General features: G+C 38.6%; 1 protein-coding gene across 1 annotated transcript in view; it reads right to left on the reverse strand.

Moving 5' to 3' along the window:
• Positions 1-919, reverse strand: part of dcn (decorin) — a 38,598-nt gene extending 37,679 nt beyond the window's left edge. Inside the window, exon 1 of the mRNA XM_036577695.1 lies at positions 739-919. The gene's annotated coding sequence lies outside the window, so the exon portion shown is untranslated. The remainder of the gene's footprint in view (positions 1-738) is intronic.
• Between the last annotated feature and the right edge of the window lie 23,974 nt (positions 920-24,893).

Here is a 24,893-nt window from a genome sequence, read left to right on the forward strand (position 1 = left end):
AAGAAAACTCTACTGTTATACCTTCAGAGAATGTCCCATCATTTTAATGCCCTCTTTTCATCCTCTATGTCCAGGTAAGGAGGGATGCTAGGCACTGGACAGTGAAGACCACAGCATGCATGAATACACTGCACTGTTTTATGTGGAGAGAATGCAGTAAGAACTGAGCTCTTGTTCAAAGCATGAGGTGTTCATCAAAGGCTGAAGAAGGAGAGAAGTTGGAAACTATGCACTCAGCAGACACACACACATATGAGCATCATCGTCCGGCCTCACCACACCCCCTCACACACACACACACACACACACACACACACACACACACACACACACACACACAGAGTAAGATATATCACACAGCTTTCCACTGATTACATAAAGTAAATACATGCCCACAATGCATGCATAAGAATCAATACCATGTGCATTTGTATGAAACTGCTCAGTTCATTATTATTTAAGCACATAATGTATATTATTATGATTTGCAGTGTTAAAGTAATATGCAAGCATGCACCAGCCCTCAAAGCAAACAATCTCAATCCTCAGATTTTTTCAAACCACCTCGAAAACTGAGCTCCTCATACTTTCCAATGGACATTAACCACAAACCTGTCTAATCAAGTCCCCCTCCTGCCAAACGACTCTACGCTCTGATCTTCCGAAGCCGTTTTCTCTAAGTCTGGTAGACTCACTGGGGCTGAGGGGTCAAGGAGGTGAGTGTGAAGCGGCTCCTACCTGTGCCGATCTTGCAGAAAGTGGAGGAGAAGAGGACGTTCGGCCACAAATCCAGACAGAGTGATGGAAGTGGAGCTGCAGCGCAGGCAGGCCAAGAGCCGAGCACTGTGTGAACGCTCGCAGCCAAAGAGCAGGCAGGTGTGCTGTGGAGCCGGGGAGGAGGGGACGAGAGAGGAGCAGCCAGACAGAGAGAGAGAGAGAGAGAGAAAGAGAGAGAGAGAGCAGAGGGAGGGAGGGAGAGGGTGAAAGAAAGAGAGGGAGGGGTTGGGTTGTGAGTTTGAATCCCTCTCGAATTAGATAATTGGTGGAGAACTTCCCCCTGCATGCAGCTGAAAGAGGAGGAAAAGGGAACAGTCGAACGAGGGGAAAAAAGGAGTAGTAAGAAGGAGGAATGGGCTGAGATTTAGAGCAGAGAGAATGAGAAAAAGATAGAAGAGAGAGAAAGAGAGAGAAAGAGAAAGAGAGAGAGAGAGAGAGAGAGAGAGAGAGAGAGAGAGAGAGGCTAAAGGCTGCAGTCAATGAAGAGCGGCTGCACTGGCCATCTTTCAAACTGTGTCATCTGGTAATGATAGGACTACAGCACAGCATGTAGACCAGTCTCTCTTTCTTTCTTTCTTTCTTTCTTTCTTACACTTTCAGAATTAGCAACTTCAGCATTTGTGGGCAAAGTTATGAAACTAAGCACTGTCTCTCTTCTTGTTCATTTCTTCTTTCTTTTTTCTCTATTCTTTCTTTCTTTTCCTCTCTTTTCTTTATGTGTTTCTTTCTTTCTTTTTCTTTATGTTACTTATGTTTTTCTCTCTTTTTGTTCTGTTTTTTCACTTTCTTTTGAAGTATGAGAATACTTCACTCTGCTTCTTTCTTTCTTTCTTTCTTTCTTTCTTTCTTTCTTTCTTTCATAATTAGCAACTTTAGCATTTTTGGGTGAAATAATGAAATACAGCACTTTCTCTCTTCTTGTTCTTCCTTCCTTTCTTCATTTCTTTCTTGCTTGCTTTCTTTCCTTATTTCTCTCTTTTCTTTCTGTCTTTCTTGCTTGCTTTCTTTCCTTATTTCTTTCTTTACTTTTTTTCTTTCTTGGTCTTTCCTTATTTCTCTCTCTTTCCTTCCTTTCTTTCTTTCTTTCTTTCTTTCTTTCTTGCTTTCTTGCTCTCTTTGCTCATTTCTCTTTTTTTCTTTCTTTCTTTCTTTCTTTCTTTCTTTCTTTCTTTATCTCTCTCTCTGTGTAGTGGAAACATTCTCCTTACTACCCGCTTTGCTTTTGTCAGTCATTCAGTGAACCATACACACACACACACACACACACATAAGCAGAGGTACAGAGGGAGAGAGAGAGAGGGAAAGAGAGAGAGAGAGAGAGACAGAGAGAGAGATGGTGAGAGAGAGAGAGAGAGAGAGAGAGAGAGAGAGAGAGAGAGAGAAAGACAAAAAGAGAGGGAGAGAGAGAGAAAAAGAGAGACAGAGACAGAGAGAGACAGAGAAAGAGATGGAGGGAGAGAGAGAGAGAAAGAGAGAACAAGAGAGAGGGGGGAGAGAGATCTTTATTAGAGCAGTTTGTTTGCTGTGAGGAGCTCGGCTCGGGGAGCTATTCGATGTGGAAATGGGGTGACTGGAGATGGAGGGGGAGGAACTGGCTTTAACTCAAAACTAGTTACCAAAGCCATGGCCTACATTCAAACTACGACAGCCCTCTCTTCCTCTCTTTCCCCCTCGCTCTCTCTCTCTTTCTTTTCTTTCGCTGTGCTTTGTTTTTGTACCCAGATTGAGAGATTAGGACAATGGGTTTAATTCAATCCTCTTAAAGTATCCCTGAGCTTTGAAGCAGTGAGTGTTGCTCATTTGAACATTGTAGTTTGTTTCAGAAATCTGACCAGCTCAGCCACCATCATACTGTCCTCAGTCTGAACATTTAAGACCTTCTGAGTATGTGGCCCCATATGACCCTACAGCCTTCGGCCTACTTTAATCCTTTAAATGCTCAGGAGTGGCCGCTCCTCACTCACACAGCTCGGCCAGTTTGCAGTGTTTTGAAAATCAGCTCAACTCAAAGTACAAAGCTTGTCTAGAGTTAACTAACTCAGTGTAAAAACTCTAGAGTTCACTCAACTCGAACTTTTTAGTTTGGTCAAAAAACTCCCATTATACACACTTAGAAAGAAAGTTCGGTAACACTTTATATGAATGTCACCTTTGTAAGCATCTATAAACACATTCATAACATAAGGCATTATAAACATAGCTATAAATATTTATAAAAATGCATTACACATTATAGCCATGTTTATTATGCATTATGAATTGTTTACATAATACATTATAAGTACCGTTCATAACAAATTATAAAAGCTCATAAGTTGTATTTGTCCGCTCTAAGTAAAGTGAAGCGTACTGTACTAAAGCCTCCTCCAGTGTTAAGAGTGAGGCTTCAAGTTGAAGTATTTACTGAAGGATTTACTGAAACACTTAAACATACACAATAAAGCACATTACAGGCTTCAAATGTCAGAGTTTAAACTAGAGCTGCCATCAGTGTTTTACCCAATGTGGGAAAGGTAATGTACACCACCGTTAGCTTGGTATTTGTCTTTACTTTACGCTCTCCAAGCTGGGACTGACTTCTTCGGCACTGACATTATAACATGTTATGAACACTACTTATAATGCATTATATTAACAATTCATAATGTATAATAAACATGGCTATAAAGTGTAATTCAGTGTAATTCTTTTTTATAAATATTTATAGCCATGTTTATAATGCCTTATGAGTACATTATAACATGTTATAAATGTGTTTATAGATGCTTACAAAGGTGACATTCATAGAAAGTGTTACCGAAAGTTCTTCAAGCGTTCTTTACCCACTTATTACTGACCTGTGAAGGTCAACTGGAGAATTAGAACATATGTTGGGATTCAATACATTTATTTTGGTCCATTCATCATGTTTTTTTGCAATTTTCTCCCCAATTTAATCGTATCCAATTCCACTCACTAGTTACCACTCACCCAATCACACGACACCACCAGTGCTAGGAGGATGAAGGCAAACACAAGCGCCTTCTGAGTCATGTGATCTTTTCAAACCGCTTTCAAACTGCCGCCAACACAACATCATTGGACAGCTGAACACGCTTGGAGGAGAACACTAACCAGCAGTTATGTTACGTCAGCGAACAGACACATGCACTGGCTAGCATAGCGCTGAATAACGCTTTGGTGGTTGTGCCACTCAGAAACCAATTTTAACCAAGCTTTAAGTCCTTAGTAGTGCCAAACCTAATCACAAACATGGTCAATTCAATGTATAGTTGGTTCCTAAATAACTGCCAAGATGAACTAATTCTAAACCTGATGTGCCAGCAAACAAACTCAACACTGTAATGAACATGAGGAAAATAATTAGAGTAAAAAGAATAATTTGGTGAGGGAAGTTGAGTTCAGCAGAGAGGAGCCCACAAATGAACTTGACATAATAGAAAGTGCATTAATATTCCATAGTGTACAGGAAGGAACATCACAATACATTAGAGACAACTGCGCAGAATACTTTCTCCAGCTCTGGAACAGTTCCTTGGAGTTCCTTACAGTGAGACGCCTGCAGAAGCTGTCGTCTGGCCTGCAGGAGCGCACTGTGGTAAACTGCCTCAATCCAAAACCACAAGGTCAAAGGTTCAGAGTCTTTATGCAGATTAAATGTCAGAGATCTGTTGGTTTATTGCAGCCTCTCCATTGTACACTTACAATGAAAGTGTTTGAGGTGCTGGGAATCACTTAATAAAAAGAAAACCACACATTCAATCGTGACACGGTTATTTTCCCTGGCTGTGATGAAAAGAAACATTCCTAACTTTTTATGTTCATAAACATCCAAGCAGAAGCCACAGTGATAGAAGTGTATATATAGTGTGCTGTATGGTGGTGCTGAAACATTTAAACTGATTGAGCAAAATGAATCATGGCTCAATCACTCAAAAAAGTAATCCATTACAACTGACTACTTACTTTACTGATTAGTTTGTAGGAAAAGTAATCTCACCACTCATTACTTTACTTCTGTGTTACTCTAGTTGTGATCACTTAACACAGGCAGGTTGTTTGTAGTGTCTTGTTGAACATTCAAGCTTACTAATTTTTCTGAGATGAGCAAACTTAAAAAGACAAGCAATAAGAGAGTACAGGGTGGTGCCACCCAGAATTCCTTGCATGTTAGTTGATTTCTGTTTATTAGCTTTTATTTTTCTGTTCAGTTTTCAAACAGTTTCCTGTCTTCTACCCAGTGACTGCTGGGATAGGCTCCAGCACCCCCATGACCCAGGAGGATAAGCGGCTTAGATAATGTGTGTGCGTTCGTTCACATATGTTAAATACAAGTTGTGATGCACTTGTACATGTTTCATTTACCCTAACCATGGTTGTGTTTAGTGTCTCTGATTGGCAGTCAGCCCTAAAAGTATGTAACTCTGAAAACTCTTAATGAAAGAGTTTTCTTTTACCTCGCAGCTTGTGGTCATCATAATTATATCAGTGTTATGAAAATTAATAAATAAAATAATGTAGTACTTACTGGAACTTAAAAGATTAAGCTTCTGTAACAGTACAGTTCACATGATGTGTACTTGTACTTTGTTAAACTTAAAAGCTTGCAATGTATAATGTACTCAATGTATAATTTCAAACAGCTAAAACAGTTTCAAAACTTCATTCATTTGAGGCAACAAGTTACTTCAAATGAGTAAGTTTAAGTAAGTTGAACTAATCAGGGTTTACAGCATGAGTGTAATGTCACACCAAGAGTCTTGCAGATTAGGTTATGCTGGGCTTTACTTTAACCTCTTATTCTCCAGGGTATATTTTGGTTTTTCCATCTGAATTTACGTGACCAAATCTTACATTTATTCAGTAACTGCATGAAATAAATTTTTATTTTATTTATTTATTTATCTTTTGTAAAAGCTCCCATCAAATTAACAGAACATGTGTTTTATGATCACACATATTGCTATATGCTTACAATTTACTGCTGAAAGCCAAACATCTTAGACGCTCTTTGTATTATTTTATAAAAATAATGTTTACAGAGCAGATCACTGAAGAGACGCCATCTGTTTATAGTGTATAGCGCAGATTTGTGAAAAAATGGGTCGACTTTCAGTAGAAAAAAAAATTGTGAGTTAAACTTCTTTTATTATAAGGGTTTAAAATTACATCACTCATCTATTTGACTGGAAAGAAGACAGTTACAGCTCTCATATGACCCCCACCTTTTGAATGTAGCTTATGAAATATGAAAGTTATGAAGAATATGACGAAGTGCGTTTTGGAACCACCAGTGTTTAAGAGGCTACGAGGTGTATTTCAAAAAACATGCACGTGTCAAAGCCAGAAAAATACAACAAATCCGAAGGGGCTTCCAGAGAATAGTGAAGACAAATGCAGAGGTCAAAGCCTAACAGGCAAAAACACAACAAGCAAAACCAAACAGGGAACAAGCAAAAATGCAGTCGAACAGTACAAACAAAAGGGCCACGATATACAGTAGGCAATCACAGAGAAAAGGCTTGGTACGCTCTGAAAAAACAGCGGCAATACTTCGCAAAGAGTGGTGTGAGCAAACAGTCTTTACGGGAGTCTGGGGAATGAGCAGCAGGTGGGATAATCAATATTCAGGTGAAGCTGATATCTGAAGCAGTTTACGGTTGGTGGACGGTGTCACATGATCTGCAGGATTCTGGGAATTGGAGTTCGTAGAATTAGTCTGTAGTACTACAGAACCGGAGGGTGGCGTGACAGCGAGTTTACGTCACTACCTGCACCCCTGCAACCAAAGTTGTACAGTCAGCTGGTCCAGGTAGCACCCACGCATACAAATGGTGCACAAAGACAGGCACAGACAATAAACATAAAGGAAATTTACAATTTAATCAATATTGCTCTATTACAGATATATGAGTAACATTATTAATGAAATTCCTATTAACCCTCTACTGCACGCATTATGAGAGCAATTACAATAAAAAAAAAAATAATCAGTTCACTTTTCTTGCATAAAATGGTCCTTGATTTATTTTTTCAGACCCAATTATTAAATTCAAAAACATTAAAAATAATAACAATAATGTGTGCAAGGGTCCTTTTGGAGAATGTTTCCTTGAGGCAACATTGTGTGACAATGGGAAGAGATAATATAGAGCCGTGTTCCCTGAAATGGTGAGACCTGGCTTGTGCCTGGCTAAATCCATTCTACTGTCACACAATGTTGCTTCTAGGCAACAAACACATTTCTGCAAAATCTCATGACAAAAAAATTGATACTCAAGGTTTAAAAAGAGGTTTAAAGAGATAGTATGACCAAGCACATGCTTTTTATTGACATACTCAAACTCTTATCCTTTATTGTTAACCCTATTGCTGTCTTTAAATAAGTATAATGTTGTTGTAAAGTGAGGGAAATGAGTTTGTTGCCCTGAGGCAACATCGTGCAATAGAGGGTTAAGTCAGTAACAGAAATTTGATTACAAGAACTTAAACTGTAATAAATTTCCTCATTACAAGAAGCAGTAATCACATTACTGTGATGTGTTACCTTGTATCACCATCAGTGCTGCTCTGATCTGATTAAAAGACTTGTATGTTTATATTCAGTGTAAACTGACAGCTCGGTTGAAAGAAACATATGCTCAGTTTCTCTCCTGCTCATTAGCTACACCTAATTTCCATGCACGCTTCCTGTGAATTTACAGGGATGTAAAAAAAAGTCCATTCTAATTAGTTTAGCTATTTATTCAAGACAATCAGACTCTGTTGAAAACTCTAAAAAAGTGAAATCTCAGTAGAGTGGAAGCCAAAAATGAGCTGCAATGCCAGAAGTTGAACAATAGATGTGTCTGACTCTCGAATTCAAAGAATTGAGAAATTATTCAGCTTAAAAGCTTTAATTTTGTGACGACAACTGGACACATGTAATCAGTATTATTGTACCCAGAAGCAGCAGAAAGTTTGGAGTTTGGAATGCAAGAGGTCCAAACTCCTGGTTTTTACCATCCTTACTTTGGCCTGTGGACTGCAGGAAGGAACATGAACCAGTACCCTACATGTTGTGGGCTCAAATCCCAATTTTGTCATGGTGCTCCTGGTTGAGCCTGTGGGCAAAGTGCTTATTCCTGCCCTACTGACATGACTGGGCATAATTAGGCAGCGAAATGAGCAATTTCCCTTGTAAGTGGATGAAGAAAGTACAACTTAGCTTAATAATATGGTCGTAGTTTTCCTTTGCTTTACACAAACATGCTGTGTGTTCTTTGAGAAAATGCCTGCTCTTTAGCAATGCTGATTAAGGCTGATGAACAAGCAAAATTAAGGTGACTATAATCACAAACATTAAGAAGAGAAAGTAAAATACGAAGAGCCGTGAGGCGATGAGGAATTCACTCAGTAGCCTAGCAGCTGCAGCTGGAGTTAAAATAATACTCTAGAGCAGTGGTCACCAACACTGGCCCTGGAGATCTACCTTCTTGCAGAGTCTGGTTCAGAATTTCAGACAACATGCACAGTTCTGTTACAGCTAGAGTTAAAAAAAGTGCAAAAGCCGGCATCCCAAATGTTAAGAAGAGCCATCCACTCAACAAAAATCAAACCACCTTGAAAGCCAAAACATTTTATGTCTATTTTACCATCGTGGGTACAAATGTCTCAATATGTGCTAATGTACTAGTATAGGCTAAAAAAACATAATATTAACGAAAACACAGACTTACTTTGCTCTGTTTTGAGCTTTAGCTCAGCTATGGCCTTTTCTCGCATCTCCAGCAGGAAACTTTTCCAAAAGTGGAACAGTTTCTTGTAAAATGTCTCTCAACGTTTGACTTTTTACGAGGCTGAAGTCGCTTCTCATTCGCCAGCTTCAATTTCCCGTTTTACCTTAAATTGTGCCCGAGGTGCCAGAATGTAACTGCTGCACTTTTTAAGGTGGAACGGAAAAATTTGAATGAGAAACTGACTTTTTAGTGTTTGACAGTTGTGGCACATTAAACATATCAGGAAACCAGCTGGAGTGATTATCAATGCGAATAAGTCCATTCATTCCCAAATTATCAATGTTCATCTTAAATCTTTCTCTTTGCCGTTCTGTTAGCTACTAGCTAGACGAGATTGTTGTCTGTGTTGCTATGACAAGCAGTCTGTACACCAACCTTCTGGGTTAAAGTGTGAATTAGCAGTTCTACATTAACTCCAGCGTTTAAGACCATTTATTGTTAAACTGTGTTGAACGATCTGCAGAGCTTTATTTTACTGTAAAGGAGGATTATTTTATTTTTACCTACAAATCTAATTCTGCTGTGGAGCTTCAACAGGGCAGTAAAAGGCTCTGGAGCCACATGTTGCCAACCCCTGCTCTAGGGCAGTGGTCAGTAACACTGGTCCATCAACCCCTCATCCCAAATCAGATGTATTAGAGTTAAGTAAAGGGCAGGGCAGCTTATTAGATACAGGTTGGACCTAAACTCTGCAGGACCAGGTTTGGAGACCAGTGCTCTAATGCCAACCACAGCCTGCCACACCTGCTCTTGCTAATTAACTTCTTTAAAGTCCCTGATTGGCTGGATCAGATGCGATAGTGAAGGTACGGAACTAAACTCTGCTTGAAAGTCGATCTCCAGGAGGAGGATTGGTGACCACTGCTCTAGGGGCTGGTTTCCTGGACATGGATTAATTTGAGCTCTTGGACTAAATTTCAGTGGTGAGTCACCATTGGAACTTCTTTTTACTCTAGGTTTCAACGTAATCTGGATCTGGGAAACTGGCCATGGATGTCTCAGGCATGGCATTCTGCCCATTGAAGCTGAGCTGCTGATGGGGGCTAATAGCTAGCTAGCAGTATCCTTGCTTACATTTGTTGTAGTGCAAATGTCAAAATACAGTGGAACTTTGTTTATTACAATAAACAGTGCTAATGCAGTTGTTTAGCATGCATCACAATGCTTCAGCAAGCTGCTAAAGTGGTCAATTTGCAAGCTCAGTGGCTCCTGCCTGCCTGTGCAACGTGCAAAACAACCACATTTCAATAAAACCATGATTCAAACGGCATGATGCTTTCAGCATGTGTTTTGTTTTGTTTTGAGCAAAACAAAGCCACTGTTAGATTTGTCTTTTCGAAGGCTGTTTACACCACAAGCATGCTAGACTATAGTCAAACTGTTTGCCTCTGTTTGCAGGTTTGCTTTGTTTGCTAACATTCGCAAGCATTTTGTAGAGAGCGAATGATCTGAATGTCAGGGAATAGTGTAATGATATCAGGATTTTCCCAGACGTACATTAAAGCTGTCAAACTCATCGGTAATTACAGTTTGGATGAAGAGGGCAGATTTTTTTCTGAATGGGTTATGAAGCGTCAACAGTACATCTGAAGATGATACAGGTATAGAAAAAACCCTACTGTTAACAATGACTCCTCTCTAAAGAATCTTTCAAAGGACTCATTTATAAACACGGCTCAAAGCTAAAGCCCTTTGCCAACGGCTAAATGCAAGTAGCGTGTTTTAACGAAGAGTAAATCCGAACGCCAGAGTGAATTAAAATCATTTGCCCGTCAGAGAGAGTCTATATGTGTGAGCGAGAACAGGCAGGTAGAGTCTTGCCACTGCCAGCGTGTCTGTGACTTCAATCCAGCTTCCAAAAAACACAAGCTTTAAAAAAGGCCTTGGATGAAAAAAGAGGGGGGAAGGAAGAGAGTGAGAGAGCAAGAGGAGGAGAATCAAACCCTCTCTCCATCAGTTGCACTTATTCCCCCTCTTTTTCTTCTTTTTTTTTCTCTTTTTTTCTCCCCAGTACCGCAGAGTCCGGTCTGTGCTGCTTTTTATTAGCACTTTTCTGCCTTCATCTCCAACTTGGACCATTCGTGTAACTTGGAAAGCACTCTCAGCTGCCAGAAACATCAGCAAAGTCCCTGCATGGAGTGAAGTTAGCATCGCCTTTATATGTAACATTTAACATTTTAAGGTAGCAAAATATAATCGTTGTATTCATTTTTTATTACATTTACTATTTTAGTATTTTATATTTACATTAAATAGTTCCAGACATGTACAGTTCTCATCCTGGTAAAACAACAGCGAGTTGTGCTAGATAGATAGATAGATAGACAGACAGACAGACAGACAGACAGATAGACAGATAGATAGATAGATGGATAGATAGATAGATAGGATCCAGCACCCATCAGCACCCTGGAGGATAAGTGGCTTAGATAACACGTGCGTGTGTGAATTACATTTAATATAAATGCGTTTAAATATAGAGGCAGACGATTCCAACCATGCCAACTCAATTTGAATAATCAGATGTTTGTAAGTTTGTGGAATAATTAAATTTATAAAGTCAAAATGAAATTTAATTTTTAAAGTTCATACCAAAACTGTTGGGTTGTGGTTTTGTTTATTTTTTTTTACACTTATAAAAGTGAAGTTACAGAAAAGGCTCTTTGCTGACTCCATAGAAGAACTACTTTTGGTTGCTTAAAGAACTTTTAAATGGGTGGTTCTATAGAGCAGGTGTTCACAGTCTCAGTCCTGGTGACCCTTTGCTGTGGACATTTTTGTGGCTCCTCTACTCTGCACACCTGACCCAGCCAACGAGGAACTGGTTAATTAGTAACGAGTTGAATCAGGTGAGCTCAATAAGACAAAGCATGGAAATGTGCTCTGTGTTGGGTCACCAGGACTGGGATTGGGAACCCCTGCTTTAGAGAACCATTTTTGTAAATGTGTGAATGTGAATAACCTTTTTAAAGTGTAAAGAACCTCCACGTTATGTAAAGGTTTTTGAAAGCAGCCTTCAGCTGGTATAGAAAAGGGCTGCCCATAGTTGGGCCTGTTAGGATGTTTAATTTGGCCCTCCAGAGAGTTACTGTACACCTCCCCCCTCACCCAGTGAAAGAACTACCATATTTTTGTACTATTTATAATAATAAATTATTATTTTCCTTTTAGTGCTGCAGCTTTGAAGTATTTTAGCAACAATTTATAGTCTAAAATAGATTATTAAAAAGCTACCTTCTTTATTTGATTATTGTTATTGTCTTTTTGGCCCATATAAACATTGCACTCTGGCCTCCCAAGTTTAGTCTGAGAATGACTTGTATAGAACATTATATAAAGGTTTTTTTAAACCTTCATGAAGTTCCATACACTCACAACCATCTTTATCACACATGATTCTTTAGGAAAGCAAAAGTGGTTCTCCTTCTTAATCACCACTTTTAACTGTGAGACATTCTGGATATAAACTTCATTTTGGATATTAAATGTATTATAATGTCATTCTGGATGTTTTACAGCTTTCTCAGTTCTAGAATCTTCTACAGCCCTGTTTATCATTCTGGACACGTCTAAAAGCAGAACTACACAAAACACAAACTGATTATTTTCTGTGTGTGAATGATTACATACATAAATGCCATATTTAGTTCAGCACTCTTGTACACACTGATATATGGTTCATGTCCTGACTACAGCATAAAGCAGGATATTATAGGATATTACAGGATATTACAGGATATTACAGGTCTGCAGACAGCAGTGCTTTTGCCATCACGGTTAAGAAAGGTTGTTATCACACCTGCAATTATGTAAATGGATATGTTTGTGCATGTTTGTGCATGTATGTGTGTGTGTGTGTGTGTGTGTGTGTGTGTGTGTGTGTGCTTATTCACTGGATGTGAACAAAGCTTGAAAAAAGAACAAACACTTCTGAAAATAAGGAGGAGAAATGAAAGGTAGCAGAGCTAAGCAGAGAAGCACCTGAATGCATTTGTGAGGTCATACACTGGCTCACAATCTCCGTTCTAGTTCAAGGTCAGGGCTCTGTGAGGGCCAGTCAAGTTCTTTCACACCAAACTCACCCAGTCAGGCCTTTATGGAGCTGCTTTGTGCACTGGGGCTCAGTCATGCTGGAACAGAAAAGGTTCTTCCCTAAACTGTTCCAGAAAGTTGGAAGTGTACAACTGTCCAAAATGTCTTGGTGCTGAAGCATTAAGATTCCCCTTCACTGGAACTAAGGGTTCTAGACCAACCCCTGAAAAACAGCCCCATATCATCATCCCTCCTCCACCAAACTTTACAGCTGGCACAGTGCAGTCAGGCAGGTAAGGTTCTCCTGGCATTCGCCAAACCCAGACTCGTCCATCAGACTGACAGATAGAAAAGTGTGATTCGTCACTCCACAGAATACGTTTCCACTGATCCAGAGTCCACTGGCGGCGCTTTACACCACTCCATCAGACGCTTGGCATTGTGCATTTTGATCTTAGGCTTGTTTGTAGCTGCTCAGCCATAGAAACCCATTTTATGAAGCCCTAAAGCACAGTTCATTTGCTAATGCTGCTTCCAGAGAAAATTTGGAACTATTTAGTGAGTGATTCAACAGAGGATAGGCACTGTGCGCTTCAGCACTTGGTGGCCCCTCTCTGTGAGTTTGCATATAAAGTTACTGAGCTCTTCAGTATGACCCATTCTGCTCTCAGTGTTTGTCTATCGAGACTATAAGGCTATATGCTTAATGTTATCCACCTGTTAGCAATGGGTGTGGCTGAAACACCTGAACTGTATTGTATTAATGTAAGTTGTATTAACTCTAACATTACTGCTTTTTTAAGCAAATAAACATTGGCAGCTTTTTAAATCTTAATTTCACAGGTGGTTAAAACATTTGCACAACACTGTACGTGAAACAAGTTCTATTTATTGTTGGAAAACACGATGTGGCTGTCATGTCTTCTGCACTTAACTGAGCTTGATGTGTTTCTCACAGTGCAGAACCCTCCTTTTTCTTATCATTATTACGTCAGCACATTCTTTTAGAACCCGTAAGCTCTCAGTGGTTAAGTGCACAGCGTGAGTTTGCAACCTGTGCTGCTGATTCAGTTACTGCAAACAATCTGGATTCAATCTGAGGGTAAACAGCGCTGGCTGAGTGCTGCGGTTATGTCTGCTTAGGCCTTGGCTGGGCTTCTGGTCTGAAGGCTGCAGAGTCTGTTTTTTTCTGTGAATGGGTTTCCGTGCTTGGGACAGTAGCTGAGATGGAGCCTGTTAGATCCATCAGGACTTTGGTGAAGCGACTGTTTGTAAAGGGCAGGTTTGAATGCTGGAGCAGAGGAGCTAAAATGTGACCTTTCCACGCCCATTGGAGCACAAACAGACAGAGAGAGACTGATGGCCATGCAATCATACCATGCTAGATGAGGGCGAGGTTCAAAATGAGGTAACTCTTTCTTTTGCAGGCCCCTAAGTTCTAGATATTAACCGGGCAAATGTGTGATACATACTCCAAAGTTCTGGGTAGCATGTTAAATTCCAAGTCAGTCTAACTACACCCTAAAAAAGTGGCTCTTCAAGAGTTCCTTAGTAAAGACATTGGTTATATATAAGTTAAGGTCCCTTATTAATCCCACAATGGGGAAATTCACCTCTGTATTTAACCCATCAGTGCAGTGAAACACCCACATACACTGGCGGGCAGGGAGTGGTGGGCAGCCCTATCCACAGCGCCTAGAGAGCAGTTGGGGGTTAGGTGCCTCGCTCAAGAGCACTTTAATCCTGTCCTGTCAGTTCAGGGGATTGAACCAGCAACCATTCGGTCACAAGGCTGGTTCCCTAACCTCCAGCCCATGACTGCCCCCAATATACAGAACCATGAACACCCACAGGACCATTTGAATGCATAAATGGTTCTTCGCATTGTTAATTGTTTTTTCTCTATGATGGAAAAGCAGTTGTTTATGCCTTATTTTGCAGGCCAAAGGAAATATTTTCTGCATAACTCATGGATCAGATTACCTACACACTTTCAGTGACTTACAGTGTTATATGGGGTAAAAAGTACTTACATGGGGTAACTGAGTATTTATATGCACTTTTAGAAATAAAGGATATGAAACTGTCACTGGGTCAGTTCCCTTCTTGTCACTGGGGTGGTTCCTTCAAGGGTCCATCTCAGTACTTTTAGTCAGGGAACATAACTGAACCATAATCCACTGAAATGATATGTTCTAAGCTGTACTGACTCCACACACCCCGTCTCGTCTCCAGGCTTTTATTTTACTGTTCTGTTTTAAAACATTCGGTTATGAAAAGGTACAAATACGAACTTTTCACCTGGAAAAACTTATTTGAGGTGCACAATTAGACCTTAAAACCACTGTTGTACCTTTGAGAGCACATTTCTATAGTTTGTTCCTTGATTTGTACCTTTATTTCTAACAGTGTGGGGCATAAGACACTAAAAAGTAGAAAAACATTACTTCAAATCCTAGTATCCCTGATTTAGGCACCTGCCAAACTACTGTGCATTTTATAACATTTCAAATAGTATCTTTTTTTTGAGGTTTTTACTGTTATTGCTGGTGTAGCTCTGTATGTTTTTGCTGTAATAATTCAGATATAGTCATCAGAGAATAATTCACAGATGCTCCTGAATAAAAAAAAACAACAACAAGTTAAAACAAAGCATTAAAATCAAAAAGAAGATCTTGGGAGTGGTCAGAGTCCATCTGGTGCCAAAACCATTGTGGGAAAGTAATTACGTCCAGCCGGTCCAGTGCTTTCAGACGATCTTTCATTCCTTGTCGATGGACAACTGCTTCCAGTCTTCAGGGTTTGCACAACAGTGACGTTTAGCTCTTACAGCTCTCACAGACCCACACAGCAGCCTGATAAACCATTATGGCAAAATAAAACACACCAACTATGTCATTAGTGGCACAATGAAACCAGTTCTTTGGAAAATCTTGGTTTTGAAGATTGTGGTGGTCAAATGAGGAAAAAAAGCATCTAAAAAACATTAATTTCCCTGAGTGTTCACACTTATACTAGACTCATCATGTTAGCTGAGTCAGAAATGCCGTCACTGCTTTGCACCATTTGACTTTAAACAGCATAATACATACTATAGACTGAGGACTGATGTTTGTCTGTATCACCACAGAGGACACAGAGTATGTTTATATGTACAAAACTGTCTGATAACAGCTGAAAATTTGGCAACAGTTCATTCAACACGGTTAAACGAATCAGTCAATAATCAGATTTCTTGCTACTTAACAATACCAAGCTTTGCAGCCCACTAACAAATACTGAATAAGAAGCATGTGATGATAAATCTAAACTTAATTTATTTACCGTAAAATGTGTATTTGTCAGTTTTTATGGTTGCAAACTGTACATAATGCTGTCATGTTTAACCCCATGTCACATTTACAGTAAAGTACTGGGAGCTGAGTTGCCAAGTACTTAATATTTACAGCACTCACACTGTAATGCTTGTTTACAGTGATGACATATTGTACTGTATTTTCAATACAGCACAAAACTGTATTTCTACAAGACATATATACATATTGATAGCACTATATTTCTATAATCAACTATACATGTATATATATATATATGTATATATATATATATATATATATATATATATATATATATATATATATATATTTCTCGCTGCTGTCAGAACAAAACCTTGTATCTCCATTTTTTTTCGTTCTGTTTTTCACTTGTTGACATATATACATAGATCAGCCATAACATTATGACTCCTTGTTTCTACGCTCATTGCCCATTTTATCAGCTCCACTTACTATATAGGTGCACTTTGTAGTTCTACAGTTACAGACTGTAGTCCATCTGTTTCTCTGATACTTTGTTAGCCCCCTTTTACCCTGTTCTTCAGTGGTCAGGACCCCCGTGGACCCTCATAGAGCAGGTACTATTTGGGTGGTGGATCATTCTCAGCACTGCAGTAACACTGATGTGGTGGTGGTGTGTTAGTGTGTGTTGCGCTGGACATAGCAGTGCTGCTGGAGTTTTTAAACACCTCAGTGTCACTGCTGGACTGAGAATAGTCCACCAACCAAAAATATCCAGCCAACAGTGTCCTGTAGGCAGCGTCCTGTGACCACTGAAGCACTGTTGGATGACCAACACAAAATGTGCAGCAGCAGATGAGCTATCGTCTCTGACTTTACATCTACAAGGTGGACTGACAAGGTAGGAATGTCTAATAGAGTGGACAGTGAGTGGACACAGTGTTTAAAAACTCCAGCAGCACTGCTGTGTCTGATCCACTCGTACCAGCGCGACACACACTAACCCACCACCACCACGTCAATGTTACTGCAGTGCTGAGAATGATCCACCACCCAAATTGTACAGGGTAAAAGGGGGCTAACAAAGTATGCAGAGAAACAGATGGACTACAGTCTGTAACTGTAGAACTACAAAGCGCACCTATAGAGTAAGTGGAGCTGATAAAATGGACAATGAGCGTAGAAACAAGGAGGTGGTCATAATGTTATGCCTGATCAGTATATATATATATATATATATATATATATATATATATATATGTATGTGTGTGTGTGTGTGTGTGTGTGTGTGTGTGTGTGTGTGTGTGTACACTATTTTCCCTGCTAAAGAAAAGCATAGCCAAACCATTAAACATTGCGGTTGGTTCCTGACATTAGCATTAATGTAGCAGAGGTCATCAAGTATTTACAAGAATACCTACAGCTTCTATATTACAGTCTGCTATAAAATGACATACAGTAAAAGAATGAAATAAAATAGTCCATGAACTCATTTGAATATCCCATGGGTTATTTCATGTTTGTTCAGGTTGTGCTAGGTAAGCTAGCATGCTATAACTTTACCTCTAGTTAGGCACAAACTTATTGCATTAAACTAGTTCACAGATATTAATGCAGCTCAGCAGCTCTTTAACATTTAAACCCTGCAGAAGCATTGCTGCTTCAGGTGAGTATTCCTAACACCTATTTTACAGCTAATAATACTGCCACAGTAATAATATATAATAATATTGCCACAATAATATTACAGTGTCCTTATAATAAACTGTTTTATACAGTATAATCTTCCTGTACTGTAATTCTGCTCCCAGAATTCAACATATAACACTGTAAAAGACCAAAAAGGTTCTTCTATTGATACAGGTTTGACATCATAACAATAGAAGAATGCTTTTTGATGCAATATGGAACCCTTTTCAAAAAGGTTCTTTATAGATCAATCTACAGCACGTTCTCCATCATTCTGAAAAACGCTTTCACAGTGCAAAGAACCCTTTCACCATGCAAGAGGTCCTTTGACTGTTAATGGTTCTATATAGAACCATTTTCTTTACTAAAAAACATTTTAAACAGCGCTGAGCGGTGAGGCTCCTCTGCTGCATGTTGGAAATCATTGAGTGTGTCTACATGCACATAATAATCGGATAACTGCAGAAAATCAGATTTGATCAGTAATCCAATCAACGTGTTTACTTGCACTTGAGTAATCGGATAATGGGGAAACTCCAGGTCTAGGTGAGTCAGACAGTAATCAGATTTCTGCTTTGAAACCAGCCAATAAACTCACAGAAGAAGATGTGATGTAAACGTAACGTAAAACTCATTTTTTTTTTTAAATCATCGCACCACTTTACCTGAAAATATGAACATACATCATCTAGAAGATGAAGAATATTTAAATCCTTCATTTCATCAAGTATGTATTTGGTTTTCGCTCCAAAGTGTGTTGCTGCGTCTCGCGGCGATGCTGCTCGCTTATTGCTGGTACCACTGTCTGTTTTCGCACATGCTCAGACTGAGAAATCCGAAAGAAATCAGAGTAAGAGTTCACATGCACTGAGAAATCTGATTACTGAGCTAAAATCCAGCTCTCTTTACCAGATTTCTTAATCGGATTTCTAGACCTTACTCCAAAAGAAATCAAGGAAATCAGAGTGTGCTGTTTATATGACCATTTGAATAATCAGATAACTGCAGAAATCTGATTATGATCAGAGTCCATGTAAATGCTAACATACTCCTAGAGTCCCATTGGGGTGCTAATTAGCTTTATCACAGAGATATCTCTAGACCTTTCTTTGTTTTGACATTTATGGCCTGAACTAAAGACCTGGCTGTAATAGTCAAGGGGGTAAAAGGCCTGGGATTTTACATGATTGAGCAAGTTCATAACACAGAATCAAAGAATCAAAACAAAGCATCTGTTCAAGGCCTTTATTACGCTTAACTTCTGTACACTACCGTTTTTTGTTATTCTTTTTTTTATATTTAAATTCACATTCTCTTGCCTGACCACAGAAATACAGCTGATAGACTTGCAGCTGAGTGTTATTTTATGTTTAGAGCACTCAATTCATCATCAAGGGTTTCATTTTACTATTGCAACAGAGTATGGCTCAGCATTTCCCCCAGAAATACCACACACAGGTCCAGTAACGCAAACGAAGGTCAGGAAACACAGATCTGTGTTTGACCATGTATTTAGGTCTTTGTGGGGACTGAATGTCACCATAATTGTGGAAAATATAAACATTTTGATGTTACTGGGACATGTGGCTGATCCCCATGAAAGCAATGCATTTGCCGACTGAAGTTAAAGCTGAGTTAGAGTTGGTTTAAGTGTAGACAGAGCTGTGTTTAGCTCCAGCAGTAAAGAAGTCAATGGAAACACCACACAAAGAGAGGAATACAAACTAGTTTGCACAACCGCTTCAAGTTAGAGCTTCAATTGGTCCTGAAATTTTGATCCAAACCCAAAAATCAGCCAAGAACATTCAGTCTGAGTTGGACCCGGCCAACAGCAAACTGGACTAAAGCCCAGCAAAATTCTGTCCACAACTAGAGGCTGATCACAACTTCATATTCATTACAGTGCCTGTATAGTGTCTGGTAAAAAAAAATGCTTTAAAGAATTGGTAACACTTTCTATGAATGTCACCTTTGGAAGCATCTATAAACGCATTCATAACATGTTATAATGCATTCATAAGGCATTATAAACATAGCTATAAATATTTATAAAAATGCATTACACATTATAGCCATGTTTATTATGCGTTATGAATTGTTAACATAATACATTATAAGCACTGATCATAACAAATTATAAGAGCTCATAAGTTGTATTTGTCCGCTCTAAGTAAAGTGAAGCGTACTGTACTAAAGCCTCCTCCAGTGTTCAGAGTGAGGCTTCAAGTTGAAGTATTTACTGAAGGATTTACTGAAACACTAAAACATTCACAGTAAAGCACATTACAGGCTTCAAATGTCAGAGTTTAAACTAGAGCTGCCATCAGTGTTTTACCCAATGTGGGAAAGGTAATGTTCACCACCGTTAGCTTGGTATTTGTCTTTACTTTACGCTCTCCAAGCTGGGACTGACTTCTTTAGCACTGGCAGTATAACATGTTATCAACACTACTTATAATGCATTATATTAACAATTCATAATGTATAATAAACATGGATATAAAGTGTAATCCAGTGTAATTCTTTTTTTATAAATGTTTATAATCATGTTTATAATGCTGTATGAAGGCATTATAACATGTTATAAATGTGTTTATAGATGCTTACAAACTTGACATTCATGGAAAGTGTTACCAAAGAATATTTATAATTTCTACAATAATGTTGAAGTCAGCAATTTAAGTTTTCTACAGCATCCTGAGTTGAATTCTGGAAAAAAATATTTATAGTACAAGAAGATTATACTGTATCAAACACCTTGTTGTATATCTACTGTAATATTACTGTAACAGTACTGTAATAAAACATAAAAACATACAATTTCACCAGCTTTACTTTAAAAATAGGAGCCAAAAGCACTTTTCTGGTCCAGAAAAAGGATCATCTTCACTGTAAATTAAATTGTGTATTTCAGTTTTCTATTATGTAAATGTTAATGTATGTGAACCAGATAGCAGGCTAGCTCACCTAGCACAACCTGCACCAACGTTAAATAAAGTAATAAAGAAATTAACTGTCTTCATAGACTTTTTGTCAATTATGTCATTATATAGATTTTAATAGAGAAACTATTAAAATATCCATGTTTTTTGTAAGCATCTGATTACCTGTTACACTAGCTTCAGCTGGCTATGAGATTCAGTCTCTATGGGATTCACAGTGTTATGTTAGCGCACAGCTAACGGTGGTGTACATTCACATTCACACATTGAGTTTAATGCTGTACAGTTTGAGCTTAAACACTGGCTTTTGGAGCTTGTAGCATAGTTTTACTTTCTATGTTGCAGTTTTCCAGTAAATCCTTTAGTAAATACTTTTACTTAAAGCCAAACTGTGAATATTATTAGGAGAATGTTAACCTGTTAGTTTCTGAAAGAATAGCTGTATCTATTTTTGAAAAAAAAATGAAATGAAACAAATGGTTGTTTTCTTAGTGTTTTTAAGTTTTTGGAAAGCATTTAAGATGCAAGCTAAGTGCAATTTGAAAACTGTATCCAGTATTCAGAAAAAAATATATTGTTGATTATAGAAATATACTGCTGTCAATATGTAGTCTTGTAAAAATGCAGTTTTGCACTTCATTTAAAAGTACAATGCATTACAGTATGAGTGCTGCATATTTCTATAGTGCATTATATTTTTATTTCAGTAACTACCTGGCAGCTTTCCACTTTAACAAATGTATGAACAATCAAGAGTATCTTAAAGTTTTTATTCTGGATAAACTTTATAGACATGCAATGGATTCTAATGCTAAACCAGTGGACCTCAGTGGACCTTGCAGCTATAACATAAGTGACTTCAGTGTTTCAGATCAAGAACTATTTTAAGGTAATATAAGTAAGGAGGAAAAATAAAGTAGGAGAATAAACTAATGTGGGCTAAATGTAAGTGGGAGCTGTGAGAAACCTGAATGTGAAATTTAAACCCAACTGAGCTCAACAAATATTCCAGAAATGATGTCCAAACCCGACTGAACCTGACATGAATAGTCAAGTTCTGTCCACAAATCTTTCAAGCTCGAGCTCAAGTGCGTATTACATTGCCACAGTCCAAAGCAAAACAAACGATATTTTGGAGCATTTCTATTGGTCCATTCATCGTGAATTGTTTACACAATGTAAAGACAGCTGCTATAATCAAACGAAGAAGTAATCAGAAAATCAGAAAAAAATAGACGGGTGTTTTTGGGAAAAAAATGACACTGTAATAATTATATAAACAGAGATTATTACAGATGGTTTTGCAGAGTTTTGTTACTAAATATTTGGGCTTATAGATAATGTCATGCTGGGATGAATTGGTATTAAATAATTTAATGTCTTCATCTGTAATAAACCATTTATAAAGTATTATCAGTAACTTTTGCAGAATTGTGAGTGCAACACTTAAGTATTTATGAACAGCTTCTGCCGATGATTGCAAGGTGATAAGATGTTTTATGAAGTTCATGACATTGTGTTGACATAAGGAGCCTTGAACTGAAGCGATATACATTTGTTCCAATTCATAACAGTGTTATGATGCATCATTCCTACAAATCTGAGCTCATGACTCAGAAGCCTGGTTAGAATCTATGGAAGATTTTGATACACTTGGAAAAGGACTTCTTGAGTAAAAGTAGAAGTTCCAGGCCTGTATTTGTACTTAAATACTTACTTTTAAATGTACTGAACGATCACAACTAAAAGTACTGTGAGTTATTAAAGTGTACTGTATTATTTTGATAAGCAATGTAAACAGAAATTGTACTGTTTTACTTAACTCAAGTAGAAATATAAGGTCCATTCTACAGAATTAGTTCAAATTGCAGACCTACAGAAAACAAGAAGTATTTAGACCTTAGATATTTACAAGGATTATATTTTATTATATCATTTATTCAAACCCAAGGCATTAATTGAGGCAGTAATAAGCTAAACATATGCATCATTTACAGTGTGCTTTTGTTTGAGAGGTGTCAGTCCCTAAACTTGCCCTTGTAAAAAACAGTGCTTATATTTTTTGTATTTCTTTCAAATTTTTAAGATCTTTTTTCATTTCTTGTAAAAGAGGCTTTAGATCTCTCATGAGTTTAATTTTTAGATTAATAAAATGTTATTTAAAAAATGCTGTCACACGTTTTCATTTCACTACTGAAACACAAAGAGTTTTACTCCATGGGCGGAGCCTTATTTAGCCACGCCCCTGCATTTTAGAGCAGGAAGTGAGACTGCATCCCTGTCCCTCAAGTTCAATTTATATAGCGCCTTTCTCAAACCCAAGGACGCTTTATAAAAACATCAGAAAATAACAAAATACATAATGAACAATAAATAAAACTACACAGAACACACACACACACACCCACACACGCACACACACACGCACACACACACACAACTCTACATTTCCAACAGCGAGCAAGGAGGGATCACAATGGCCGAAGTATAGAGTCACTTAGCTAGCCCAAAAAGAGTCTTTAGCCATGGGGAAAGTCTCACTCCACAACTATGGTGCATCACACAGGCAGCCAGCCCAGGAATCCTCGAAGGCCGAAAATGTCTTTAGCCACGAAGTGGTAGCATTTTCCTGCAGCTGAACACCATCAGTCCAGGCAGCCTCATAGCTGCAATGCAGTGTCACCCAAGCAGCCAGCCCAGGGAGTGACGTCACATCGAGCCACAGTTGGAAAATCACTCTCGGCTGCTATCTCGGTGGAATGATGGCAAACTCCTCAGCCAGCAGGGAAACATCAAAACATTCACACAAACAATACAAAACAATAACAAACGAAAAGCAGCAGCCACACTACGCCAGCGCACTTACAACAGAACGAACACGCGCACACACACACACACACACACACACACACACACACACACCTGTGTGTGTCCCAAAGCCTGAACATCAGTGTAGAACATTAAGAATTGTCTCTCCCAAAACACATTTTATGCAGTTAAGAAAATATGATGATTTTCTGTGTGACAGCTGTTCAAAGCTGTGTTTGCTGGTCATGTACTGGCTGCGTTTTTTAGTTCTGCTCAAATTTAGCTAAAATTGTCACTGAAACAGTCACTACTGAAACATTCGGTAAGGTTTTAGTAGTGTTATGATTGTTTTGGTAGTGACAAAATGGAATTTTCAGTCATTTATTTTAATTAAAGAAGCATAATTAAGGAATAGGGTCACTCAATTCCCATTTCTTGGGACCGATATTTCATAACAGTGTTATAAACGGAACAAATGTCTGTCACTTTAGTTAAAGGCACCTTATGTCATTATAGTGTCACTAACATCATAAAACCTGTCATTTTGCAATTACTGGCATAAGCTGTTCATAAGTACTCACGCATTGCTTCATAATTGCACTATTCAATGCATTTGAATGTGTCATGAAACACCTGTGTAGGCAGCCTTTACATAAAGTGCTACTGAACAAATCCAGCCAGATGTGATACATTAAAAAATGGATACTTATTATGTAGAAGACCTTTACATTACACATGAACATACTTCTGGCAGCACTTTGTCCTCTATGCTCATTGTGTAATGTGATTTTAGCTGTAAGGCCTTTCAGTGCCCAAAGTGTAGTGACATGGTTCTCAAGTCCACCCATCTGTTCTCATGCACAGCTCACAAGGCTCAAAGCCTCGGATTTACTAGCAGGAATTTCCGAACTGTGTAAACAAGTGGATTTTATAATCGCTGTATCCTCCTGTCCTCAGCATGAGAGTAATTAAAAGAGCTCAGAGCCGGCTCCCAGGTCCACTTTGTTGTCGTTCCATAAGTCTGAATGTTCTAGTATTTGTGTGAGTCAGCCCAGCCTAGTCAAAGACCTCCAGGCAGACAGTTATAGGTCTTTAATAAACAGACAGCGCTTTTTCCTGCCCTAAATAAGGCCTGCGCTTCATCCAGCTCAGGTCTACTGTAACTAAATATGTTACACCTTGTGTACATTTAATGTTGTGCCCTGGAAGAGAATCATCTTAATTTCAAATTCATTTTATATAATTAATTCTAACCAACTAGTTTGTGTTCCCAGTTGTCAGCCTTGGTTATTTGAAGTCATGGAAAGTCGTAATCACAGTTTCAGACAAAGCAGTTTCTGTCCTGCGTGTTTAGTGGCCATGTTCGAGAACAACCATGTGGCTTTTGCTCATTGATTGATAATTGGGCCAAGGCTCTCTGGTTCAGTCTGGTTTTGATTCATTGCCCTCATCGCAGACTGCCATGTGGCCACATCGCTGCCAGTAACTCACTTTTGCTTCACCAGCGCTTCTTCGACTCATAAAAAGAGTTTCACCAGTGGAAGAAACCAAACAAACTCTGTTTTGCAGCT

The sequence above is a fragment of the Colossoma macropomum genome, unplaced genomic scaffold, assembly GCF_904425465.1.
Source record: "Colossoma macropomum unplaced genomic scaffold, Colossoma_macropomum, whole genome shotgun sequence".
In the NCBI taxonomy this organism is placed as follows: domain Eukaryota; kingdom Metazoa; phylum Chordata; class Actinopteri; order Characiformes; family Serrasalmidae; genus Colossoma; species Colossoma macropomum.